This window comes from Nasonia vitripennis, assembly GCF_009193385.2.
Source record: "Nasonia vitripennis strain AsymCx chromosome 1 unlocalized genomic scaffold, Nvit_psr_1.1 chr1_random0005, whole genome shotgun sequence".
Classification (NCBI taxonomy): domain Eukaryota; kingdom Metazoa; phylum Arthropoda; class Insecta; order Hymenoptera; family Pteromalidae; genus Nasonia; species Nasonia vitripennis.
In genome coordinates, this window is record NW_022279591.1 from 1,371,038 (window position 1) to 1,394,855 (window position 23,818).

The 23,818-nt window shown below is 42.3% G+C and overlaps 1 protein-coding gene across 4 annotated transcripts in view; it reads right to left on the reverse strand.

Annotated features, from left to right (window-relative positions):
• The window catches only part of LOC100116911 (exocyst complex component 8), a 342,632-nt gene that overhangs the window by 13,059 nt on the left and 305,755 nt on the right, over positions 1–23,818 (reverse strand). The window lies entirely within an intron of this gene.

Consider the following 23,818-nt stretch of genomic DNA (forward strand, 5'->3'; position numbering starts at 1 on the left):
GTTGGCCAAATCCGAACGACTTTGCCAACAGTTTAACCAACAGTTACCCTTGAATACTGCTTATCTCGTCACATTACAAGCAGTTTGGTTGGTAAACAAATGGTTAAATTTGAAATACTCGTTTGAGGTCAGATTCGATTTAGGAATCCTAGGTAGCGCGCTCCGTGACTTTCGATGTGTAGATGTAGATGTAAGTTCTTCTTGAAGATGACAAACACGTTACCCGGGACTCTCGCTGACGATGTCCAGGTGTCCAGCGGGGGAAAAAATTGAAATCTAGTTGACGCGCTCCGTGGCTTTCGATATTGCAGATGTAAGTTCTGTTTGAAGATGATGAGCACGTCACTCAGGTCTCACGTAGACGATGTCTAGGTCTTCGACGAAAGGAAAATAATATCAAATACAGGTAGCGCGCTCTGTGGAAATAATTACTATACAAGACTTCAAAAATGTTTAAAAATATTGGACAATTTTGGAAAATTTTTGAAAAATTTCGGAACATTTTGAAAATGTTTAAAATTTCCTCAATTTTATATTTCAATAATAAACTGCGATTTGTACTCAGAACTAGACTGGATATAGGAATCATTACTAGCCGCTGAGGTTCTTGGACACCTGGACATCGTCTACGAGACTTGCGGGTAACGTGTCCATTTTCTTCGAGCAGAACTTACACCTACACACCGCAAACCACGAAGCGCATTACTAAGCCTAACATTTTTTCCCATAGTAAACACCTGGACAACATTTTTGAGAGTTCTGGGTGACCAGAACAACACTCACGGTGAACATTCACGTAGACATCAAGAGCTTAGCATATTCTATATATTTATTATAGGTATATCACAAACCGAAATTATTAATCACTATAATAGTATTAACATTTCATAACCTTAAATTACTACATTTTAAATTTTCCTGAACCGTTGGTTAAATGTTGGCTAATATTTATGATAAACGTTGGCCAATATTTTTAGCGAATTTATAATTCACAGACCATTTTGGTTGGTTTATTTTTTACCAGGAGTTACCCCAGACATTATTCTAATCAACATTTTGCTTAAATGGTTAAAAAGAAAGAAATGTCAAATTTTGACGGTAAAATAAAGGATCCTAAACTTTCACACATATATATGGCAAAAAAACATGTTAAAATTATGTATATTTATGAAAGAATTAAGGGAACGCAAAACTTTTAAATCCTGAAAAAAGAATTATGAGTAAAAATGACAAAATTACAGTAAATCATTTGAACCGTGCTCAAACCTTATTCATCTCTGTTGGCCCATTGTGGCACTCGGTGCAATGTTTTGTGAATTTTTCCACTATCCGTAGGATTCCAAGTGAACGAATAGTTCTTTTGGGCTCAGATGCAAGGAGGATACTTTGTACACCTTTTGGTATTAATGCAGGGATTTTGATTTGAATGTTTAAAAATGGTTTGGCGATAAAAATACTGATTTTTTCTTTTTTTTCGTGTATTATGCCACCTTTTTGGGTATAAAACATTTTCTAAACATTCAAATTAAAATCCCTGCATTCATACCAAACTGCAGGTGTTCGTTCACAAAAAAGTGCACCGAGTGCCACAATGGGCCAGCAGGGATAATTATAGTTTTAGCACAGTAAAGTTAAAGGTATTTATACTAAATATCACTAAGAAAATTCAAATGATTTACTTTAATTTTGTTATTTTTACTTATAATTCTTTTTTTAGGATTTAAAAGTGTTATGTCCCCTTAATGTGCTGCGTAACCTTGGACATTTTCCAATCTATATTGTGCCTGAAAATGTTTCAAAAAAAAAGAAGTGTAAAATTTGTAACAGTAGGATGAAGCTTTTATATTTTTTTACATATATACCTGAAAAAAGCATGGTAAAAATCCTTTCGATACTTCACTTTATCCGTTAAACTACCCCTTCTAAGGGTTGGGGTGGACCGGAAGTAAACTGGAAGTTGATCGGAAGTAAACAAGAAGTTGACAGGAGGTTGACCGGAAGTTGACCAAATGCAAATGCTTAAGCGTTATTATATAACCTTATATATTTTTTAAAAGTTTACTCTTATTTGTTGTTGACATTATTAATTGTTTTAATCTATCAGGATATAATGGATCTTCTTATAATTTTATTTTCCTTTTGTGACAACAACTATTAAAATGTTTATCTTTAGCATTATGTTCAAATTCAAAATATTTCGCACTTAGCGCTTTCACAGTGGCAGATTAGCTGAAGGAATTTTAACTCTAACGTGCGGGTACAAGGCAATTGTCGAGGCTACATTAGAGAGGTGTAATTTTGTCTTTAAGACTCAAGTGTGCAACCATGGTTGCCAGATTAATAATCTGGAACCTCAAATCACCGATATAATGTTTAAGCGCCAGAATATATACTTAGTTTGGCGCTCACTGTATAAGCCTATACCACTGTACCTGCGAATCGCCGCAAGCATATGGCAAGATTCGTATTTTCATTATTTACAGACAGGTAGGTGCTGCCCTCGTGCGTGAACCCTCCTGAGTTATTAACCCATTAAGTAGCATCGGCTTGCGAGTCGTACGGCTATAGCCACTATATAGGTTAGACACTGACAGGCCACCGCCGAATCTAACCCTCTCTTTCTTTGTCGCCGGTAAAAGTCGCCTTCAACGTGGATGCCAACCGTATCCTGCACGTCACTGCCAGACACTGCCAGCGGTCGTAGAAAGAATATCCGCATCACCAACGATAAGGGACGCTTGTTGCGGGAGGAGATCGACAGGATGCTGGCATACGCCGAGCGATACTGCTCTCTCAAGACGCAGAGCATTGATACTGCGATGGGTATGCGTTGAAATTGTGGAGAAAAAACTGCAAGTTCTGGTTAAACTCCAAGATGTTTGAGCCCACGCTGCCCATTCTCAATGTCAGTGAAAAAACAGAAAAGAAAGAACTGTCCAGTTTTTAGTTAATAAAACCAAATAAAATACAAATCGTTTCCACTCAAGTCATTGAGAATCAAAACAAGAAAAATAAAATATATCAGCCAGGCAATTTTCTTTATGACAATATTACATATAATGTAAGTTATAATAATAAACTAATATTTTCTTATATATAATGTATGAACTGCAAAGCAATAATTCATCGTTTATCACACTTTTTCTCAGACTGGAGAAACTTTGAATACAACATATAAGAATTGTCAATGCAATCAAGGCAGAATGAAGTGTAACCCAGTGATGTGTAGCTTTTCAAAATCTTGTTCTTCAAATTCAGCTTTGAAAATACCCGATGGTCAATGTTGTCCAGTGTGCAAAAAAGTATGTATAAATTAATGGGTTATTTACTATAAAACAAACAAATAAAAATGGTTTACTTTTTGCGCAGATGACATTTGCGTAAATGGTGCACTTTTATTGGTTCATGTAAATATCGCTTGGCTAGTGATTGCCATGGTGAAAAATACAATGTGACATTGCAAACAAGTGTCACCGAAAACGTTGCAATGATAAAAGAAGTATCGTTGAGTCTTGAAAATATAAAATCGATTTATGCTGAAAAATGGAACGAGACAGCGGTACTCTTGTCCACTTCGGCGCCGGTGCCTCAACTGCAACCATAACAAGGCCGTAACCCGTGCATGGAACGAAATTTACTGCTGCAGTCTGACTCTTGCGAAGAGCTCGGCTGCCAGGGAAACGTCCTCGTCGATCGATCATTAAATCACTTCGGCAACGGTGCTGGATTTGTGCAGGTGGGATATTTATTATTACAATTTTCGAATTTGATTTTATCCACGTATACGTTTTTTGATCGTGCCTTCAATAATTTAATCATGTCGTGTTGGCAGAACGTCATCTCAGAGTGCAATGGTGGCACGCCTCGTACATCAAGCTCAAGCAGACTAAAGTTCAGGAGTCCTATTACACAGCTCTGCCCAGCAATCCCCAGAACAGTTCTCGCCGTCGTCGATTTTCTGACTGATCCAATGCCAGTATATCTCCGACCGGCAAGTACGTAAACGGCATTGTCCAGGGCCGATGCGAGAAGAACAGCGAGAGAAGAAGTAGTAGTATCGGCGAGGCTTCCAATAGCGCACAAGCTAACTCCAGCCGACCGTTGAATCTTCCGCTGGTAGAGCTCAGGAAAAAGAAGAGCAAAACGAACATCAGCCGACAGGACATTCTCGACAAGTTCAACGAGGTCTTCAATACTGGCTCCAACTCAACATCGCGTCAAAAGAACCGCACATGCGTATTAAGACACCCTGTGACCTACCACCCTTGGTGCGCAAACTTCGCGGCCGGAGCAGTCAATTAACTACGGCGAGATTCTTGCTCTACGACGACAGACCTAACATTTTTACGGAAAGTTTTCTCAAATCTTACGAAGTGATCGTTTCCATTGCGGCAGAGAGTAAAACGATTGCTGACTATAGAAGCACAGATCCGAGGGCAGCATTGTACAGCTATTGTGTATAGACTTATATTTGTTTGTATACATTTGTTAAGTCCTTACTTCAACCTTTTGTATATGTATATAAATTAATGTCTTTAACTTTCTTTAATCCTTGCTTTTGAGCCAGGATTACTGCTGCTGCTGCTACGACAGTCGTGTGCAGGATATTGAAAAGAATAGCTCTTATGATTGGACGTACAACTCGCGATTCATTTACGTTAAGTTATAAATATACAAGACTGAATGAAGACTTAAACCTTGTAGCTTTGTCAACAGCCCGGAGCGTTGTAGCAGAGTCCAGTTTGAGTAAATTATATCGACTGACTGACTGATTGCTTTCAGGCGTATTCGTGATCTACTTAGCGTACGCATTCAGCAATTTTATTTGCTGATTTATTACTAAATATTACATTACGTCTCAGGACGTAGCACATTAATAGTATAAGTTAAGATTTATAAAAATGATAAATGAAAATTTCCGGATGTGGTACAGATCAGATGATACTGAGGATAATCATGATAAGGACTATTTAAACGATATGATATACATACGGTGTTTTTTGTACATTTGGAGTTATATACGATGCTCTTTCTTGTAGACGATGCCGTATACCAGGGAGTCATTCTGGCACCTAGACATCGTCTACAAGAATTCAAAAGTATTTTTGGTAACTTTATGTCGAAGTGACGCTCTTTTCTTTAGATGATGTCGCGTCGACCCGGGGGTCATCCTGACACCTAGACATCGTCTACAAAAAGATACAAGTTTTCTTCAGCAAATTTACAGTATAATATACAGTATTTACTTCAGACAGATTAGATTAAAGCTTCTTATAGTTATAGAGGATCAATGTTGATAATAATAATAACACAGCTAATATTATAACTATCGTAGGTAATATTATTTTGAATATATCTTAATTAAGTGGTTATTGTTATATGTAGGAATAAAAAAATGGCCATAATTCAGCTAAACAATCAATATTATATATTTAAATTTTATAAGGCGATACTTCAGTCAAACAATTATTATTTATAATAAGGTCATCTATGTGTATACTTAGACTGTTACAATGCCGATACCCTAAGCGGGTCTTGGGCGTTGTCGTCCAGATCGGAAGGGTGGGTGCCTATCACCACGACACAGCGTGTCCTCGGGTTGCGGATAGAGGAACAGCCCCTGAGAAGGAGGTTAGCTGCAAATAAATTGAATAAGCAGCCGCGGACAGCCGATAGGAACAGGCGTTGGTGTGATGAGCCCACACTGTCGAACGTATTCATCTAGAAACACTACGCAAGCACCACAACAAAAACACTTCACATTATCTCTTATCTCTTAATCTATCTATTTCATCACACATTATAAAAATGGGCAAAAATCCTGCTGCCGAGGAGGATGCGGGAGCGATGACAACTGCCCCGAAAGGAGATGTGTAGAATGATTCGTCACCTGGTCTTACGCGGTGACGATGCCATCGAAGGCGCGCTGCCTTGCAGGGGGGGGGCGTTAGGATGCGAGAATGAAACCGTAGTGTATCTGACGACGAGTTGACACTGTCCTCGTCAAAGTCGGAAAGCTCTCATATTTAGTTCTAGAGAGGTATAGGAGTTATCACCTCTAGAACGGTGGACTCACCTGCGATCGGAACAGGATTCAAGGCGCGCGGGTTTAACATACTATCATGGCTCAAAAAAATCAAAACCAAACCAAAAGGGACTTAAGGGTCGGAACCTGGAATGTTCGCAGTCTATACAGAGCAGGCGCGTTTAAAGAACTCATAAAGGAAGCTGATAGGTACAATCTAGATTTGGTAGCAATACAGGAATCGCGGTGGCCAGTTGGCGGAGTACTGGCATCGGGTAACTTCACGTACCTGTATGGGGCCGGGAGCAGGGGATCCCTAGGCACCGGATTTCTTGTAAGCAAAAGCATCATACATTCGGTTAAAAGTTTCAAATCCGTCAATGATAGGCTCTCGTACATCATCATCGAAGGTGAATGGTATAGATATGTCTTTATTAATGTACACTGTCCTACGGAGGACAAAGAAGAAGAAGCTAAGGATCTCTATTACGAAACTTTAGAGCAGGTAATCGATCAGTTCACGTCTTACGACACAAGAATAGTATTAGGCGATTTCAATGCTAATATAGGTAGGGAGGAAATGTTTAGTCCTACTATAGGGAAGGAAAGCCTGCACGAAGCCAGCAACGATAACAGTATTAGGGTCATAAATTTCGCGGCAGCAAAAGATCTTATAATCAAAACTACGTGTTTTAAGCACAAGGACATACACAAAGCAACGTGGACATCGCCGGACGGGGCTATACAGAACCAAATTGATCATTTTCTCATTGAAAAAAGACGCCATACTAACGTTCTCGACGTAAGGGCTCATAGAGGGGCAGATAGCGACTCAGACCACTTCCTAGTAGTAACCAAATTAAGAGCTAGATTAGTAGCGAATCAAAATAGTAAGCGAAGAAACAAGGTAGAAAGCTTCGATATTGAAAAGCTACGAGATAGAACAGAGCGAATTAGGTACCAGATAGAAATTAATAACAGGTTTCAGGCACTTGAAGAAGTAAACACATCGCCGGAGGGTAAACGGTAAATGAGGCCGCGAACAAAGTACTGGATAAAAAGAAAAAGCCAAAGAGCAAACCATGGTTTGACGAAGAGTGCGAACTCTGGTTTGAAAGGCGCAAAAAGGCTAAATTAGATAGCTTACACAATAGAAGCGATAGGGCCGTAGAAGAGTATTCGAACGTAAGGAAACAAGCGGGTGCGATCTACAGAAATAAGAAGCGGGAGTATCAAAAGAATCTTATTAGGAGAATAGAAACAAAGAGTAAGGAAAATAACCCCCGCGAAATGTACAGAGAGATTAACGCCATCAGAAAGGGTTTTAGAAGTAGAGCGCAATTGATGAAGGACGAAAACGGGGACCTCGTAACAAATGGCAACGAATTACTGTCGCTGTGGAAAAACTATTTCGATAAATTATTAAACGTGCACGAAAATAGCGAAGAATTAAGGGACGAAATTCACACTAGTGAACTCCACGTGGAGGAACCGAGCTACCAAGAAGTAGAGGCCGCGATTAAAAAACTAAAAAACAACAAAGCAGCGGGAAATGATTCTATACCAGCAGAATTACTCAAATATGGGGGTGTCGAGTTTATTTTTAAAATCTATAAACTAGTATGTGCCATCTGGAAAAATGAAACAATACCCGAAGATTGGAAGGAATCTATCATTATACCGATTTTTAAAAAGGGGGATAAGACAGACTGCAATAAATATAGGGGTATTTCACTTTTAGCAACGTGCAACAAAGTTCTGTCAAACGTAATACAAGCTAGACTCACTCTATTCGTGGAAGATATAGTAGGAAATTATCAGTGCGGATTTCGACGCAACAGATCGACGAGCGATCAAATGTTTACCATAAGACAGTTGTTAGAGAAAAAATGGGAATTTTGCGAAACTATACACTAACTATTTATAGATTTTGAAAAAGCGTACGATTCTATTAAGCGAAGCAAAATGTATCAAATTCTAGTACTTCTCGGTGTACCAAAAAAACTCGTGAGATTGATTTAAATATGTCTGAACGGAAGCACGGGAAAGGTCCGAGTAGGCGGTAATGTATCAGAACCCTTCACGATACGCGATGGTTTAAAGAAGGGGATGGGCTCTCTAGGGTGCTGTTCAACTTAACGTTAGAGTATGCCGTTAAAAAAATGCAGGTTAGCCAGTTGGGCGCAACGCTTAATGGAACAACGCAGATACTAAGCTACGCAGATGATTTGAATATACTGGGGGATTGTAGGGAAACGGTAGCAAGAAACGCGGAAATCCTCATAAAAGCGGCAGAGTATACAGGGTTAGAAGTGAGTGAATCAAAAACAAAGTACATGATTGTGGATAAACTAGGCATCTGCAAAGGGGAGGGAGATCTCAGAGTTGGAAATTTTACTTTTGAAAAGGTTAGCGAATTCAGGTATCTGGGTACGACCATAAATGATAGAAACGAGATTAATGTCGAAATAAACAAGAGACTCCATTCGGGTAATGCTTGCTTTTACACCGTGAGTAATTTACTTAAGTCGAGGCTGTTGTCTAAAAACGTTAAAATAAGAATATACAGGACAATAATACTGTCGGTGGTTCTGTACGGGTGCGAAACGTGGGCTCTCACGAAGCTCACTCACACAAAAATAAAGTCTTGCGAAAAAGATACGGGCCGAAGAAAGATGAGGTAACCGGGGAATGGAGGAGACTACACAATGATGAGTTACACAATCTGTACTCGTCATCAAATATTAACAGAATAATAAAATCACGCAGATTGGGTTATTTGTCCTAATTCATAACATTCCATGTTTTGAATTAGGACAAATATTACACGTTCTTTATTCGCTAATGTTTAACGGTTAACTTAATTTTTTAAATACTATATAAATGTTTTATAAAAAGGTTCATAATTTTATAAATATCGAATAGCCATCATTTCCAACGTTGTTTAAACGCTAAGAAAACAATTCTTAAGCCAACAGTCACAAACGTATCAACATTTACAAGCTACATGTATTCAAAACATTTTAAAACGTTTTGTGCTATTGTGGGTATACTATGTTTATAATATTATAGTATTATATATATATATATATATATATATATATATATATATATATATATATATATATATATACACACGTGTGAGGGTCGATGGTTTTGTTCTCCGTGAGGTTTTAAGTTCACGGTTGCTGCGAAAATACCGGGATAATGACACAGTACATAAATTTGCTAAAGTTGGTCGAGCGGTTAACAGTTTTTGCTTACGTTGGTCGAGCGGTTAAAAATTTTTTGTCTGTTTTTCTGGCGTGTAATTTTTACATTATTGTATGTAGTGTAGTGAGCCGTTGGCTGTGTTTGCGTAATCCTATTATACATTATAACTACCTAGCGAATCTCTCTTTCATTTAAGTTTCTTAAAATATACTACTCTAATCTTATGTTGCGTCTTGATTGGTTATCTTCGTTGTTTTTGGCACCGATCGTTTGTAGATTCAACCTTGAGTCTCTTGGCATCAGGGCTGGCTGAAGAAGCATCCCATTGGCTGCGGCCAGCTGCTGTAGGTTTGGAAGGCTGAGGCTTGCTGATTGCATCGGCATGTAGTATGGAAGACCCTGGTTTGCCATCTCCAGTTGTCTGAGCTCATACATCTGTGGGCGCTCTGTGCTGAGTAGCGCATGAGTGTAGTGTCCTAAAATCAATCTATCGCGGTTTAGTAGCGGGGCCCCCCTTTTTGTGAGAACCATATAATTACTATTATGACGAACGTGAGTATGCCAGTCCCGGAGTAAGTCACCTTTGACTGAAGGGACAAGAATCTACCGTAAATGTCTTTATATTTGCCTTGCCTTTTTGCCTCATCAATAATATCGTGAAAATCCCGTCCCGCTTTTAACGAACGCGAGAACATATCCCTTCTGAGGTTTAAGGATTTTGCTGTCCCTTCTTCCTCTAGCGTGTCTCTAATAAAGGCTAACGATGTGTTGCCCATATCGTTTATCAACGAGCCTATGTCTAATTCCGTTTCGTTAAATAGTACCGTCAAATAATTAACGCGTACTTCGCGCGACACTACGAGTCGTACTGTGTTCGTGTGTGCGGTGTAACCATGCGGCAGGCGCAGCATGCCTACGCCGTCAATTTCTATCGTGTTGTCCGTCAGTCGTTTGCAGCTAGAAAATAGTCTCTCATTTTTATTTGTAGTGAATATTCAAGTGTTTGGAGTGCTTGTACGTATCCAGAACATGTCCCTTGATTTCATGACTTTTATTTTACATTCCGATAAGTTGATGACAGTTTTGCTGGTGTTGATCTAAATTTCGCAGCTCGCGCTGTCATTGATTTCGTGAACTGGCTCCGTGTTTCTACATATGTGTAAATTACTCAGTTTTTTTGCATTTATTCAATGCATCTAAGGAAATAGGGATATATTCGTTTGATCCCCGGTCTAGAGCAAAATATTCTGTTTCTGGCCAAATGTAAGCGAATGTGTCTGATGCGTTCAGTGATTTTTGTTTGATCGGCAATGCAGACGCCTTGTATAAGTCGTAATCGCCGTAGTCCAGCAGTAGCATTCGTATATAGAATACTAAATGCATGTCTTGGAACAGTATTGAGACGTCGGATATTTTAATTAATTCTGTAATGGGCATGTCTGCTTCCGTGGATGAAAACCGTGAGTCAGCTACTGATTCTTTAGCGAGGGCTTCTGATTTTTCCATTTGTTCTAGTGTGACGAAGCATGGGTGTACGACTCCTTGGGTCACAAAGAGTACCGCGTCTGTTAAGATTTCCGTATCTAGTTCGTATTGTATTACGTTGTCTTCGAGTAAGTTTAAGGCTTCCGCGATTTCCTCTTGATTCTGTAGGTTTGCTTGATTGGCTATCAGCTCGTCCATGGCATTGTCTAGCTCTTCGGCTTTTTCATGTAAAATGCTGAATTCCGTATGTATGAGTTTGGTCTGGTTTGCTAGCAATTTCGCTAGTTGTCTAGTATCGTTGGCCGCTATGCTGATTAGTTGCTGGATTTCTTCTCCGGCTTCCTCATCTAGGGTTCCGAATATCATATGGCTGATTTTTCTTATCGCTGAGAACCAGGCTCTTTTGATTCTTGGTTTCTGTGTCGTTTCGTGACCTTGTAGTAGCCCTTTTACTTTGTCAGCGTTCCTCGCTGTCTCCTCGATTTGCTGACTTATCTTAGCCAGCTGTTGTTCGTACGGGCATGCTGTGTTTATTTGCGTGCAGAATGTTTTTAATATACCTAAGCTTCCTAATAACTTGTTCCACCTAGAGAAAAATGTCTTAAGATTTATGCGTTCTATCATTTTCCACAATGTGCTGGAGGTTGCCGATGGGTTTAGTTTCTCAACCAATAGTCCTGGGTTATTGTTGATGGCCTGTATAGTGACTCCTCCATTAGTTCCCTTGGTTGCCGCGCACCTGTAAGAGCGGTGTCTTGTAGTTGCGTTTTCACGGTATGATAGAGCCGTGATGGCTACTATATTTTGTGTTAGACTGTTATTCTCATTTTTCACGCCTATGGTTGTCGTTTTAATTGTGTAATCCACTTGTGGGTTAGTAATATTAATCCCTATATTCTCGTTAAATTTTGTTTATTTATTTGAATTATAATAGATTATAATAATAATAGATTAGCCTTTATTTTGCACAAGTCAAAAATACATATGTATCACATATTGTCATTAATTTATCACAGATTCGTATTACGCATTATGTACATTTTTTCTTCTTATTTACTACTCTATCACGTCACTTAAATAAAAACCTTTGGTCATAGATGTTAAAATACATTAATAATATAAATAAATAAATAGAATAAATATTTGGACGGTACAATATCTAACGGAGTCACGAAACAGTCGCAGAATCAGTGTTCTGATCGACAGTACACTTAATCTCGTGTACGTATATGCGCCTCCGCATCACAGACTTAAAAGATTTAAGCGACGGGAGATCTCTCACGTCGCGCGGGAGAGAATTCCAGAGGCGCGCGCCCTGGGCTTTAAAGGAATATAGCCCCGCATCGGTACGCGCGCTAGGCACCACTAGTTCTTGCGGATCCCTAGCTGAGGTTCTAGACTGGTTCCTATCAAAAAGGGCAGCAAGATACGGCGGCTGTCCCATTACAATTGCTTTATAAAGCATCACCGCCGCAAATAACTCCCTTCTTGCCTTCACTGGAACCCAGCCTATCTCCCTCCTATAGGGGGAGATGTGCTCGTCCCTTCTAGCACCACATATGTATCTCACACATGAGTTCTGCAATCGTTGAAGTCGTGTGCTTTGTTGACCTGATACGTCAAGGTAGACAAGAGAGCAGTAATCCAAGTGCGGGGTGGCAAGAGCGCCCGCCAGCTGCTTACGCAGTTCCTCGGTGGTGCAGGATCTAAAGGATCTAAGTGCATAAAGGACTCTATTAACCTTTCGGCTAATCGCGTCCACCTGCGGTTTCCATGTCATCTTCGAATCCATTACAACACCAAGGTTGGTTACAGTGTCGGCAAAGGGTACGAAGACGCCATCCTCGATCTCAATGCCAGGCAGCTTTAGACTTTGCACCTTGTTAATATTACTGTCCGACCCAAAAATAATAGCTTTAGTCTTCCCGACATTGAGGCGAAGCGCGTTCTCGCACGCCCATACCGCCACTGCACGCGCCACAGCCGACAGACGGTCCACACCCCCGCTCAAGTCGTCCCTCGCCACCTGCGTATAGGTTTGAAGGTCATCAGCATATAGCAAATGCTCGACACTATCCGATAATTCATGAAAGAAATACCTGGTGGTCTGTATATAACGGCGACAAAAATGGGGGGCATGCGGCCCTTTTGAATTCTACACATAAGGTACTCTGGAATCCCGGGCTTTCTACCATCCGTCGTTGTTGGAGATGAGCACAGTATGGTCGCCTTGTAACTATTGTAGATATATAGTGCCACACCTCCTCCCTGGGTATTCATGTCCTGCCGAAGGACAGAGTAGCCCTTTACCTGAGCAAATAAATCGTCAACGCTTGGCCCGAAACGCGACTCAGCCACGCCAAAGAGATGGTAGAAGGGATGAGCAGTTGCCAGGAATTGACGAAACATCTTCGTATGCCTGTTCAGCGAGGTAGCGTTAACAAAACCCGCCCTCAACCCATCACACTCTGCTCCTCTCACCTTCACTCCGCCTAGTCAGTTTTTCGTACTATCTTTATCTAGCGATCCTGAGCATGACGCAGTCTCAGTGATCGCGTTACCGTTATGTACCGCTGTCGCATTAATTACAATATTGCGTTACCCGTCACCTCTATGCCAGACGTACTTGAAACCAAGACCGCTAGCTACACTTTTAAGACTTTTAAACTGCAAAAACGATTCTTTACTTAACAACTCATTTATGAAGATTTTACTTTGAACCAGGCTATTACTCGTTTCCTGGGATAAATGGGAGACGTTGATATGGCGCGTGTTTAAGCCGGTTATCTTATGTTTTGCTCGCATAATATTTTTTACGATCAAGTGGCTCGATAGACGGACAACCCATGGCGATGGGCGCCCGCCGACCGTTGCCACTTGCGTATTTGGACGGAGTAACCTCGTAGACACAATGTCATCCCTAGCGACGGACGGCAGAACAGTAGCGAGGACTGCGTGGGCCACGTCCCCACGTTCTTGTTCCGGACAGTCAGAAATACTAGAGATGATTATCTCTGCAGTCGACTCTCCACTGCTCATCCTATATATGTTATAATCTCCTTTATCTTTATCCTTTTCTAATTCTAGTCTAGGCGCAGATTTTCGTTGCGTTTTTATCGTGTTGTCTTTCTTTCTAATTTTACAAGCTTGATATTTATAGTTGCCTTTGTCTGTGACATGCCAAGTCATGCAAAAATTGTGAAATGTTGCAGAACAGATTTTGCAGTGACGAATTATAGCGCCTGCGCGTGTGACATTCCTACACTTTTCACACGAGGCGCGAAGCATTTTTAATAAATATTTACAATAATAAATAAATAAATAGATAAATAGGTCAATAAATAAATAAATAAATAAGTGTCAGAGAGTAAAACAAAATAGGCAACAGAGTTTCGTTAAGCAATAAATAAATAAACAAATAATTACATAAATGAATGGTGACTAGAGACAACTAGGTACTGGTTACGAACGAACATTTGAATTTCCCGCTCTACAAAAATTCAAATTCAAATCTGGCGCGTTGAGAGCTACCAGATTGCACATGCGCGTGGGCCGAGTCAGTGCTGCCAACTGTTTCTCGAGTAATATGAGTTGCGATAATATGAGTTGAGACACTCTTGCGGCAGAATATCGTTCCTCGATCGCGGCGATGATTTCGCACTTATTGAGCGAGATATATATGCATGTGTATATATATATATGTGTGTGTGTGTGTGTGTGTGTGTGTGCAGATCTGACCTCAGAAGATGCAGCGAAAATACGCAAGACGCGCATAGAAGCAAGATGTTGCTGCGCTGAGAACGCCGCTGGTCAGAAATCCCCTCAGAGCGACGAGAGTAGATCGCTGCAGTTGTTCCAGACTCGGTGACAGAGGCGGCAGAAATTGTAGGTTATGTCGTCGACAGTTAGCGGAAAATTCTCTCCAGGCTCATAAAAAGCACAGAGATTGTGATTTTTTAGCGCGAGCATAAGAGCCGTTTGGGGGGGGGGGGGGTCCTTTCCGCTGTAAGAAAACACTCCGAGGAATAAAGAAAATATTAGGAAAAGTACAAAGAGCAACTCACTACTGCTTCTTGACTTACCAATAGCAGAAGACAACACCCATTATTAGGCTATATGGTGCTAGATGAGGAGCATTATGGGACGCTCCCTAATGGAATCCCTCTAATTAGCCAAGGGTTTCAATGCTAGCAAAATCGAGCAAAATATTTATTCGAATCAAAGTTTTAGCCGTGATAAAGTTCTTTCGGTCTTCGTGTTTCTTCGTCCAGTAGCTCTTTTCTTGGTGGGGTTTTCTGCCATAGTTGCATTTCGTCCAGCTCTTCTTGGTTTGTCGGTTGTGTGTTTATTCGCAGTCCAATTGCGACTATCCTCCGTACATTATCCTCTCGTTTTCTCCTTTTAATTCTTCTTTTCCCTGTTTACTATTTCTGTACAATGGCTGGGGAGTTAGGATTCTCGAAGTTCTGGGGGCTTGGCAAAGAGCCTGTGGCCGACCTGGGGGAGGTAAGAATTTACTATTGAGGTTTTTCTGGATAAGTGTTAATAATGCTTCTCTTGTCCGATGATGAAGGGTTTGAAGAGCTCCTAGGGCCTGAAGGTGAAGTCTATCCATGCCACGGCGTGGAAGGCTCTATCCTCTTCATCGGACGGCATTGCGTCTTCTGCCGGCAACCTCCGGGAGCACCATCTTACCTCAGGGTCCAGCAGCAGTCCTATGTGGTCATTGTGACTTATGCATTGTATAATTCGATGATCCCTTTCATTGCTGAGGGAACGTGGTTCCCGTGCCACGAGGAGGAGGAGTGGGGCATCTCCGCGGATACGGCCCCGTGCTCTGTATGCGGCTGATCCATCGACGAGGCCCCTGGGATGATGCAGCTCCCTGGCCATTGGTGGATACGAGTGCCAGATAATTCTTATAATTAATTTATTCATTATTGTCATTCCCTTTTTTTCTTATTTATCCCTTTTTTCTAAATAAAAATTAATAAAACGACTTCCCAAAAACCCAACGACCCCAAAATATAAAAAAAAGAACAAAAACAAAAAAATATAAAAATAATTACGCCTCAGCGACCGAGTGGAAGCTGTTACGACCGTGGTGTAAGTTGGCTTAAACAGAAATATAAAAAATAAAAAAATTTTGTACTGGGCTTGAACTCAGGTCTCCGACTTCCGAGGCGGGCACCTTGTTCGCGTTGCCATGTCGGCTTCTTGTCGTGCTTCATACTATCTTATACTTATGCTGGTTTCGCTTTTGTGCTCCGTCGTTAAGGGAGGGCGCTGTATCGGCTAACGATACCTAGTTAGTTTTTCCTTCTGTTGGTAATTGCAGTCTTGACTGGGACCGTTGTCCTCAAGGTATTAGTCCTTAGTCTGTGATTTTGTGTTTTCTCTCTTTTTGTTAAGGTTAGGGTTAGGGTTTATTGATCTTTCTTTGTTTACACCTCTCATCTTATATTTCTCCTTTTTCTCTTTTACTCTTCTTGTCCATATTTTTCCCAAATCTTTCCTTATTTATTTCGGGGCCTTTAGACATTACGTAGGATGTATCTCTCGTCGAGTCGTATAGGACTGCTCCTGCGACGATTATTTGCCGTTGAAAGGTCGAGTTTACCATTGTTACTGTGGTTTTGCAAGGGCAAGTGTACTCGTAGTGTTCAGCCGTGAACCATTTCTTCATCAGTTCTCTCGTCTCGGCTAATTCTTTCTGCCAGAGATCCTAAGGGATGACTCTATTAATAAACCTTTTCTAAGTGAATGCTTTTCGTTTTCTTCACCATTCTGCGTGTGTACTGGTTTAATTTATTTCTGCTTGTCTGACGGTGTTCTCTGCTTCGCCGTTAGTGTCGGTCTGACCACTTCTATGCCAGTGTAGGCGCTTGATATCTGTCTCTAGGTTGGTTTTGCTTACCCCGTTTTTTCTTTCGTTTTATCCGAATGTTAGACTTGTTTAATGTCGAGTGTGTATGTGTGTGTGTGTGTGTGTGTGTTGGGCTTAAGCTATACGCATGCCCGATACGTGTCTATAAAGCTCTCTCGACTTTTCGAGTAATGCATCAGTCATCTAAGCTTGTTTAATTATTTGGGCGACTATTCTCGCTTTTCGTTAACTGTTAGACATGCCTAATATGAATGTGTAAGATTTTTCTTCTGTGAGTATAACTTCCCGAGCAATTCATTAAGCTTCTAAGATTGTTTAAATAATTGGTGTTTAATTTTTGCTTTTCATTAACTGTTATAGATGCTTTACATGTATGCATAATATCTTTCTTATGTGAGTGTAACTCTCCGAGGAATTCATAAAGCATCTAAAATTGTTTAAACATTTGGGGAACTTTTTCCTGATTATTTAATCGTTATGTGTACCTAATATAGGGCCGTAAAGATTTTTCCCTTCTGAAGGTAACTTTTCGAGATATTGCATTTAACATGTAAGATTGTTTAAATAATGGGTCACCCTATTTGTCCATTAGATGCCCTGGGGATGCTCCATACCTATCCCGAAGGACTTTTTCCCTGGACTCCTTAGAATTAAAAATTTTTATAATAGGGGTGGTCTTGGTACATCCCTTGACTATACATCCACCCTTTATAGAGAAATTTTTCCGAGCTTTTTGTCAGGCATAAAAAAATGTTTATTTGTTTACGATTCTTGGGGTGTGAGTCCTCTCGGGGGGTGTGTCCGCACCTTTGACTCGAAGGAGGGAGAAATCGGATTATTCGTTCGGTTCGATTTATATCGTCGATTTCCAAAATCCTGATTAGAATATTGCCGCCTTTGGCAGTCGTGGTCGGCCATCTTACATTCCTGGCTTGCACGGCGCATTCCTAGCTTGCACGACCGTCGTACCTACTCTGGCCGAGCAGTAGCGCTCCGCACGTTTCTCTACTTTCGCGCTTGTGGTTCCGTTTCCGCGCTCTTGTATACTTCGGTTGCGAACTTCACTGCACTTGCATTTGGCGGGATGTAGCTGCACCTAGCCTTCCCTGGCCAGTCACATCGTGCAGTTGTAATGGCCCGGTACGTTCGCTTGGTAAAAAGTGGTAGCGTACAGCGCACGCCTTTTGAATCTGCGTTGCTCGCGGTGAGATGTTGCAATAGGAGCCGTTCTTAGCAGGTTTTGGTTAGGAGAAAATAGCGTAACTTGGATTTTAACTGTGGGCAGAACTTAGAACAAGTTCTAAGTTTGCGTTTATGAAGTGTTAAAGGTATAGAAAAACTGCGAAGTGCTCTGGAACGCGTCCCGAACTAATCTGTCTCTGGGGTGCTCTTCTCTGCCGCACGTAGCCTCCGTTCCCTCCTCCTGGTAGATCCGAGTGCTGGAAAGGGATGCTGACGGCCGTGGTGGTGGGAGGGTCTCGGCTGGATTCTGTCCCCTCCTCCCCGCGTTCCTGGGTCCGGAAGAGGGATGCCGGTGGTTAGAGCGGCGGCAGGGGTAAAACCCCGGGGAAAAAGGCCTCGTCCTAATCCTGCCAGATGGCTCGCCCGGTTTATGTTCTATAGCCCTTCGAGCGATGAGTGATAATCCAGCATTTCACTGTCTTGTTTGTCGCGTTTCTATATGCCTTGAATCTCTTGCGTTTTTCAGTTTTGAGAGTCGCGAGTTAGCCGCGGTTTTAACAGTGGCGCCCTATTCGTTACGTTACACCTTTACCCTTATGCAAAAAGATGTTGACATAGGAGACATCTTTTTCGGTGTTGTCCGCGTTTAGGAAAATTGAAAGGTTTGAGAATTTGTGTGTGACTCTACATCTGCATTGATAAGTTGTATTTATAGTCTGATTGTCGCGGGTTTGAGTTTATTTGTGTGCACGGTTTTCGGTTTTCGTTTTTGCATGATTTTTACATTCGTGCCGTCTATTTTGTCGATAATTTTGTACGGACCGTGTTGTGTTTGTCGAATTTGGAGGTTCGCAGTTCCTTGAGTAAGTAAACAAAGTCTCCTACGGCAAATTTCTTTACGTTCAAAGTTCTGTCATAATATCTCTTATATTTTTCTTTTGATTTTTCTATGTTTTCAGCTACCTTTGATTGCGTATATGTCAGCTTGCCAAAGAGGTTAGCTACCAGCTCTATGAAGGTTAAGGGCACTTCTTGCCTGGCAAACTCAGATGGGATTCGCGCCATTCGTCCTAAAAACACCTCATGGGGAGTGAAACCATGTGCTTCGTGGATGTGAGTGTTGTAAGAGAACATTCCAAAACGTTTCCCCTGATCCCAGCCACTGCTTATGCAGTAGTGACGTAAGTATTCAATGAAGGTGTGGTGTGATCTTTCAAGTGATCCTAGTGATTGGGGGTAGAAAGCAGTTGATTTGACTCTATTGATTTTGAAAATGTTGCAGATGGTGCCCATTATTTTACTGCAGAAATTGCTGCCCTGATCTGTGTGGAAAACCTTGGGACAGCCATGGCGGGCTATGAATTGTTCTGCGAGGGCAGTTGCCACTGAGATGGAGTCGATTGTTGCCAGTGGAATGGCGTCTTCATACTTGGAGAGGCATCATTGGAGGGTAAGCAGATATTTGTTACCTCTTTCTGTGACAGGAAGCGGACCCACTATGTCCATTTGTATTGATGTGCTTCTGGATATCGCCTTTCATGCCCTTCCAATAGAAATGATTTCTAATGACCTTGTACACCTTTGTTATGCCATGGTGTCCTCCTGTCACAGAGTCATGGTATTCTCTTAGGATGCCCTGTCTCTCGTCTTCGTCTGGGAAGTGAATGTCGTTGGAGCAGACTGTGAAATGATAATCTTCTCCAGCAAAGATCTCGAATACCATTTGCTCGACCGATTTCCAATCCAGGTCATCCATGTAATTGTTAGTGCTGGATATGCTGGCAGTTTTCACATCAAGTTCGACTATGGAAGTTTTCAGGCCCTCAAGGCAGGTGTATACGTCATTAGCAAGGGTTTGATCGTCGGATGTTGTTTTTATGACTAGATTGAAAATATACTTGTGGTCATTGGTTTTGAAGACTAAAACCTGTCCAAGTCTGGGGTCTAACTCCATTAGGTCTTTTATGGTTAGCAGATTGCAATCAAGGAATTGTTGACTGATTAGGGAGGTTAGGTTGCAGTCCTGGGAAATGAAGTGTATGTAGTGATCATTTCTCATGAGCAGGTGATCATTCGTGTTGCTGGTCATCTCACAGGCCATCAAAAATATGTACTGTGTATAAGTACTTGTCTCCTTCCTGCCACCATGGTGATGCCTGTTGTGTGTTGGGACCTCTGCGCTTTTCTCCATGCCTCCTGGCGTCAATCCTGCGTTTATAGCCTCAGAACACTCAAGTTCTTTTGGCTGTTGCGACTTACGGTCACCATGCAGTGTGTCTACATCAACGCCAGCAGACCAGCAAGGCGGAGTATGAGGGACGCACCCTTCTTTTCGACTGTACGTCCTCTGCACCACTGAGCATTCTGCTCGGTCTGGCATGTACGCAGCACTCTTGGCCATCACCGGACTTAGTTCTGTGAGATTTACCTGCTCCTTGTTTGTGTGTGTGTTGTGCCGTGTGATGTCAAGAATACCTTGTGGATGAATTTTTCTGTGGAGAATGTGTCGTCAACTGAGTCTGCAACTGATGGGGAGTCTGCGCAGACATCCATCCTTTCCAGATCCATATGCCTATCATTTTTGGTCTCGGGGCTGGGAATGGGATTGCGTGAGAGTGCATCTGCATTAGAGTTGGCTCGACCAGCCTTATATACCACCCTGAAGGTGTACTCTCTGAGGCGAATTCTCCATCGTGCAAGTCTAGAGTTTGGATCCTTGATGTTTTGCAGCCACACCAAGGGGCAATGGTCAGTGGCCAGGGTGAACTTAGTTCTATAAATATATGGCCTGAATTGCTCTACCCCAAAGATCATCGCCAGTAGTTCCTTTTCGCTTGTCGAGTAGTTCCTCTCGGCCTTTCCGAAAAGCCTGGAAGCATACGCTATTGGCAAGTCCTTTTCAATTGTTCCTTGGCTTAGGACTGCCCCTGATACGTAGTCGGAGGCATCGCAGGTTATTATAAACTCAGCGTTGAAGTTTGGGTATTGAAGAAGGTGGGGGGGGGGGGGGGAACTCAGGATGTTGGTGAGTGTTTTGAAGGCCTTCTGTTGATCAGCAGCCCATTCGAACTCCGTTTGCTTCTTCAGCAGTTTATAGAAGGGTTTTGCAATTTTTGCTAGGTCTTTGATAAATCTCCTGTAATACCCTACTAGGCCAAGGAATTGCTTGACATTCTTTTTGTTTCTAGGTATCAGAAAATGCTTAACCGCTTCAACCTTTCTGGGGTCCGGACTCACACCTCTGCTGGAGATAACATGTCCCAGCTAAGTGATTTCCTTACACAGAAAAGAGCACTTCTTCGGCTTGAGCGTCAATTTGGCAGCCTTCATATTGTCTAAGAAATTTCCTAATTTTTTTATATGTTCATCCAGGGTCTGGGAATAAAGAATGGCATCATCCATGTACAATATCTTTTGGAAGACTGAGGAACTGGTGCGGAGTCCCATTGGGGTTCTTAGGAACTCCCAATGCCCAAAGGGAGTGGAGAAGACGGTTAGAGGCCTCGAGGTGGGTTCCAGAGGGATTTGGTAGAATCCTGTGGCTAGATCCATAGTAGAAAAGTATACGGATTTGCCCAATTGGTCAAGGATGTCCGTGATATTTGGCAGCGGGTGGCATACGTTCACGACCTTCTCGTTGAGAGCTCTGTAATCGATTACGAACCGCCACTTCTGCTTGCCCGAACTGTCCATTTTCTTGGGAACTAGGAAACATGGTGCGTTATAGGGTGATATGGAAGCCTGTATTATACCGTCTCTGACCATTTCTCGTACCTACCTGTCCAGTTCTTCCTTCTGTATGTGTGCGTGTCTGTATTGTCTAATGTAGACCGGAGCTTTGTCTGTTAGTTCTATTCTGCGCGTGAATACGTCAGTAGCTTGTAATTTCCCGGCAAAAAGAATTGATATGAGTATTTGCTGGTGAGCTTTATTAATTTGTTTTTTTCTTGTAGGTTTAAATGGTCCAGTTTGATTGTTCTCAAGAGTGTTGCTACTCTCTTGGCTTCGTCACGTTTGTCGGGTAAGCTGGGCTGGGTGTCGTCTTGTTCATTAGCAATTAAAGGGTTTTCTTCTAGGTCAGGATTGGGAAGGTGGATGTTATTGGTTCGAAGGGTGAATTTATGGCGCATACTCTCACGTGCCCGTCTATTGGTTTCACGAGGGGCTTGCCCAGGTAAACGTCGGGCCCGATGTCAATGCATGGAAGAATGCCTTCTGTGAGATTGCCGGCGTTGACGGGGATCTCAATGATTTTTCTGCTCCTAGGTGCTAGTGAGATGGTAGTATTCCTTATGAAAGGAAAGCAGGATGCGTCTATACGCATTTCTCCGTTGTCATTGCGGCGAAAGATCAACTGCGCTTGCTCGTTCTCGAGGAAGTTTACTCCTATGATGCCTTCGCTCTCTATCGGGAAACTGTTTGGGACCAGCTGAAAATTAGCCTTCCGTCCATTGAGTTCGAGAACCACCTCGCCTATGGTCTTCACTAGACCGTTGCCTATGCTTCCCAAACTGTATCTATTTCCGGCGTTTATTCTCGCTTCCTTGCGCACGTGATTTTCTTTGATAAGGTTTAGCGCACATCCAGTGTCGACCAGAACCGAAATGCTCCCGTTCACGCGCTCGTTGCTTAGTTTGACGCTGGGTAGTTTTATTTTTTTAGTATCTCGGTAGTGTAGTGGACACGTAGGTCGCAGGGCTATTCGGTTTATTGAAACTCGGTGCCGCCCCGCTCGCTCGAGTTCCTTGCCCGTTTAAATCCGATTGTCTGTAGTTTGATGCGCGTAGTTTGATCTCTCCGCCCCTGAGTCTCTCCGCCACGAGTGGTGCTTGCCGTGGATGCCAAAACCGTTGCGTTGTCTCCCATTGTTCCTTTTTCTCCGCGGAACTTCCTGACACCAGAGGGCAGCACTCTCCGAGCCAGCGAACTACAGTACAGTACAGCAGCTCCACCGCCAGGTGGCCCCGACACGGCGCACGCAAACACGCACCCAAAAGAGCGTCCTGAATGCTCTTATACTGAGACTACTTTGGCCACTGCACACTAACTCTCTTGCTCGATATATCTGACGACCAACGTACTGAAGATCGACTCCTTGGTCCTACATCATGTAAGACCTGCACTAAGGTCAGCGCTAAGGGAAATCCTCGCAAATGCGATAAATGCGGATGGCACTATCACGCAAGGTGCACGCCGACGCAACCAATTTTCGACAACAGCAAGACAATCCAAGTCTGCTGTAACTGCCTGTTGGTTTCTAACCTCTTCAGCATCAATGACACGGTCCTCCAGTCCACAGCCGTCTGATACTGCTACTCTCAATAAAACCCTATAAAAGCGCAACAAACTTGATTCTATAGAGAAACTTCAAAACACTATGAAGAATGAAGCTGAGGAGAATGGTCGCCTTCTAGGGGAGAGAATGTCGGCGATTGAAAGATCCTTGGAGCCTTTGGACGAAATTCCACGGCTAATGAACCGGGTGACAGTGGTGGAGGCTGATGTGGCGGTTCTGAGGGCTGAGCAGGTCGACATCAAAGGAAAGCTTGAGCAGTTACTTGTGAAAGGAGCTGGTCCCTCTACGGGTTCTTCTTCGGCCTCGGCACTTGACCTTGAGACCGTTCAGCAACTCCGTGACTCTAATGCTAGGATCCAAGCTCAACTGGATAGAGTAGCATCGTCCCAGGCTAAACTCTCTGCAGAGCTGGTCATTACAGGGCTTACTTCTACTCAGGCTACGTCTCTTAGACTTCTGGCTTATGCAGCCCTTAAGCCACTGGACGCTCAGCTGACAGAGAGAGATATTACCTCTGCTAGACCACTGATCAAGAGAAGAGCTGTGCGTGAGGATGATGCAGATTCTGCTTCTACTGCCGTTGCTGTCACCAAAATGCGTCCTACCCCTATTGCTGTGACGTGTGTCTAGGACGCTGATGCGCTCGCTTATCTCGGAATATTAAATAAGGATATTAAAATATTAAAATAAGGAAGCTACATACGAAACAGCTGTCTGCAGATCTTTTTCG